The sequence below is a fragment of the Xenopus laevis genome, chromosome 6S (genome assembly GCF_017654675.1).
Source record: "Xenopus laevis strain J_2021 chromosome 6S, Xenopus_laevis_v10.1, whole genome shotgun sequence".
Classification (NCBI taxonomy): Eukaryota; Metazoa; Chordata; class Amphibia; order Anura; family Pipidae; genus Xenopus; species Xenopus laevis.
The window spans coordinates 82905325-82910025 of record NC_054382.1 but is presented as its reverse complement, the minus strand read 5'-3'; positions in this window follow the sequence as shown (position 1 = coordinate 82910025).

The window sequence follows — 4701 nt, the reverse complement described above, 5'->3', positions numbered from 1 at the left end:
CCAGTTCCCCGAGCCCACTATACACACTTTGAGGGGTCCGGCGAGCGTCATGGTTCGGAGAGCGTCGAGATGCTGCAGGAAGGACTGGGCTGTTGGAGAGACGGTGGGCTGGCGCTGGGACTAGCCGTCTCTTCCCTTTCTTTGGTGTAATCCCCTTCCTGTCCTCATCTGCTGAGCACAAAATGCGTTCCGTATGAATGTGCCACAGGCTCGCTCCCAACTCCCCAATATTAGCATTTAGTTATGAACACATATTCATTCCCATGCTTCCTTGCGCCACATATTTGCACTCTCCACTGTCCCCTAACCAGCCCTTTTCTATCTGCCCTACTCCATCTCTACATCTAAGTCAGGTGCCCTTCAACTTACTTGCAGTATCAGTATCACTTCCCTCCTCCATGGCATCTGAGCCGTACCTCTTCTTTTCTCCTCCATTCTGCTTCTTTCTTAATTTGTTCACTCAGATTCCCCGCTTTGTCCCACCCTGGCAAGTCTCAGCCAATAGCATCCTAGCAGAGGGCGGGCACATTTATTTCATCCAATCAGAAATCAGTATTCTATATATCGTTCTAACAGACGAGTCAATCAAACATGACTGCCCTCTGATGGTTCTCATTGGCTTGCAGCATGGTGGGGGCTGAACTTGCTGTCAAAAAACGATAGCTGAGACTGCATGGAGGAGAAACCATTTAATGCAGTACTGAAGACGCGGAGGGACATTGATACTGCAGGTAGGTTAAAAGACACCTGTTCCCCAGGACATACAACTAACTTAGAGGAGGGCGCATGGAGCATATGGGGATGGAGGATAGAGGTGGGCGGGTTAGGGGACGGCGCAGGGTGGAGAGTAGAAAGAGATGACACAGGGAGCAAGGAAGTCAGTATGGATTATTGAATGTTAATATTGGGGAGAGCTAACCTTAGGGAGGCAGGAGTTTTGCAGGCAAATTTAGTTTTACTGGAAGATGTCCTGATAGGGACACTGACTGTACTGCCTTTTACAGGTGAGGGAGGAGGGAGACATGGGGTGGAGTTCTCAGGACTTTCTAGTGCTTGCCACTTGTGTTTCAGGGACCGGGGTACAGTACAGATGTGTTACATTTGTACCCCTGTAGGGGTGTGTGTCAGGAATGGGCTCAATATATCAGGCAAGTGGTTTCTTGTCATGTGAACCAAGGTTTAATGTGGGGTCCCACTTTTTATCCAATACAACTGTCTCTGCCCACGTGCTGTACCGACCAATGCACACAGCCCTCCTTTCTGAAGCCACACCCCCAGGAATGACAGTTAGGTCAGTTAGAAGGAGGAAGCCCTTCTTCATGAAGCCACGCCCCCAGGAATGACAGGTCAGTTGGAAGGAGGAAGCCCTCCGTCCTGAAGCCACGCCCACAGCAATGACAGTTAGGTCAGTTGGAAGTAGGAATCAGGAGGATGGACTGCTGGTTCTGTGGTCTCACTAGTATCCTGTAGCGTGTACCCCAATAATGGCAGTAAGGTGAGATATTATCGTTTTATAGTTATATTGCAGCAAGGGTTGAAAAAATATGATCATCAGGGTTATTATTTTGATTAACTAAATTGTGCCTAACTTCTGGGGTAAACTGTCCAGCAGACATTTAGTTGAAGGAGTAATCAGTAGGATGGATTGCTGGTTGTGTGGTCTGACTAGTGGGCAGCAGATAGCAGCACATACCCCAATAATAGCTGCAATGAAGGCAGCTGAGGGGACATCTGAAAGGTGGGGTGGCTAAGGAGAAAAGGAAAGGAGAAAGAAACTGACAACTGAGAGTGGGAAAGAAAAGTAAGAACAATTGGGAGCAGCAGTCTTAGACTCAGACTTAGAATGGCAGGAAGGTGAGATAGTATCTTTTTATAGTTATAGCAGCAAGGGTTGACAAAATACACATAACCATCAAGGATTATATGTAGCGTGTTGGCATTATATTTACATAGTTATGAATATCACTATTACTATAGCTAGTAGCCCAGCAGATAGTGATGACAGTTATTTCCGTTGGCAGGAAAAATCTGTAGGATGGGTTAATGTAATGATTCTATCAGTTTTGTTTGATTTTTTTTCTGTAATGATTAATTTTGTATATTGTTTTAATTCCAATAAAATTCCCAATAATGTCAGGAAGGTGAGATAGTATCTTTTTATAGTTATAGCAGCAAGGGTTGACAAAATACACATAACCATGAAGGTTAACTTTTTGTTTAACTAAATTAAGCATAATTTCTGGGCTGACCTGCCCAGCAGACAGTGATGACAGTTATTTCCGTTGGCAGGCAAAATCAGTAGGATGGTTTGCAGTGTGTTCCCCAGCGTGCCTAAATTCTGGTTTGGGCAACAAGTAGCATGGATCCATCTTCTGTGTCTGGTTGGGAAATAATATCTGTGAGTATATGCAGGGGTGTTGGCATTATATTTACATAGTTATGAATATCACTATTACTATAGCTAGTAGCCCATCAGATAGTGATGACAGTTATTTCCGTTGGCAAGAGAAATCAGTAGGATGAGTTAATGTAATGATTTGGTGCTTGTTAATTGATGCTATCAGTTTTGTTTGATTTTTTTTCTGTAATGATTAATTTTTGTATATTGTTTTAATTCCAATAAAATTCCCAATAATGTCAGGAAGGTGAGATAGTATCTTTTTATAGTTATAGCAGCAAGGGTTGACAAAATACACATAACCATGAAGGTTAACTTTTTGTTTAACTAAATTATGCCTAATTTCTGGGTTGACCTGCTCAGCAGACAGTTATTTCCGTTGGCAGGCAAAATTCTGGTTTGAGCAACAAGTAGCATGGATCCATCTTCTTTGCCTGGTTGGGAAATAATATCTGTGAGAATGTAGGGGTGTCTGCATTATATTTACATAGTTATAAATATCACTATTACTGTAGCTAGTTTATAGGCATTCTACTTCCATAGCACTAAATTTAGTCCCATAAATCCATAAGGGGCTGCATGATATAGATGAGAAATGTCAGGGGTTTTATAACAGCACTGGGTATGTGTTTATGGCGGGCTTGAGAAATAGAAAGAAATTACACACAGAACACCATGTAACTGCCTAGGTGCTGGTACTAAAAAACATTAGTATTAAAGCAATATAAAACTACCACACTCATAGGACTTATATAAGTGAAAAGGAAAAGTGTGTTTATTTCTATATATATAAGTCCTATGAGTGAGGTTGTTTTTTGTTGCTATATATATATATATATATATATATATATATATATATATATATATATAGAGGGAGTGGCTAAATGCTACTGCAGTTACCCATAGAGAACACTAAGGAAATAGTTCTACTATAAGGTACAAGGAAAATTTTGATTGGTTGCTATTGGAATATGCTCTGATGCAGTTACTCTTTTTATAGTAATACATTTTATTTTTTGTGTTAATTTATTTTTTTTACCCCTACAGCTACTGCTAAACAAGGCATGGCTAGGAAAGGCTGGTTCATTTCAGAAGAAAAGGATAAAGCCCCAGACAAAAGTACAGGGCAGGTAAGTCAGAATTATTAAAAATGTTGTCAGGTCCTAGAGCAGCAGTGGCAGCTCATTTAGAAATGGCTTTTTTAGGTACTTATACATTAGGCCCCTGGCACAAAGGACATTTTGTTTGTAGCGGAGGCAGAGGCCAGTGCCCCTCTCCACTCCTTAGAGTTAGTACTCCTTACTGCTCCTTATACTAATCATCGACTAGGTCTGTATTGAACGCATACAGCACAGTGACAGACAGATGTCAGTGCTTAAGCTTTCAAGCTAGTGTTTGGTTGGGGATCCTCCTGTCACTGTTCCATCTCATCTGTGTTCAATTACAGGCTTGTCATTAGTATTTGGCGAAGTGATAGGTAGAGAGGGGCATTTTGTCTGCCAGTGTTCTGAGAGCAAATTCCAAAGGCCTTAGTACTGTACAGGCATTTAAAGTGCAAGTCATTTGCCTCAGATGGTATTGCCTCGCAAGTTACCAGAGGCAACAAAAAGCCAAATTTTAAAATAATGCAATTGTGCTCTCTGCCCTAACGATGGAACCCCACGGACTCACTCTTTATTCACTTGGTGACATGTTTTTGTGCATATTTATCAAAGGAGAATATTTCATAATCCTGCATACTGTAGGTAAATAGAAATCAGGCAAGTTCCTAAATTGTGGTGAATTCCATTTGCCTCTAAATTTAAAAACACCACATTATTTTTTTATTTATTGAAGAGAAATAGATTTCACCTTAGTTCACCAGAAGGGAACTCCCCATTTCTCCGTTCCCTTAGGGGCATATTTTTGAAATGGGGAAATAGGGCAAACTCTGTTTTAAAATCTTGATATTTAAGATCCTAAAAATTGTACATGTGTGAACAGAGAACTAGTGATCCGTGGCAAGCTTTATTTTTATGCTTTATTATATTTTTCTCTATTTATCTCTAAATTTCTAGAGATGTATATACAAATCTGGCAAAGTGTGAGTGGGCACCTTACGATAAATGGTGATACTGCTCTTTCTTAAGAGAGAATTTAAATGTCAAATATATTGCCATGTGATTTTATTTCTGTTTAGCTGTGGGAGTAATGTCAATGCACTGTCTATACTGTAAATTTTCAAATATTGTATACTTTATTTTGTTTAATATTAGAATATTTGAAGAGCATGTTTGGCACAGGGGGTATGCATACCCCCCCCC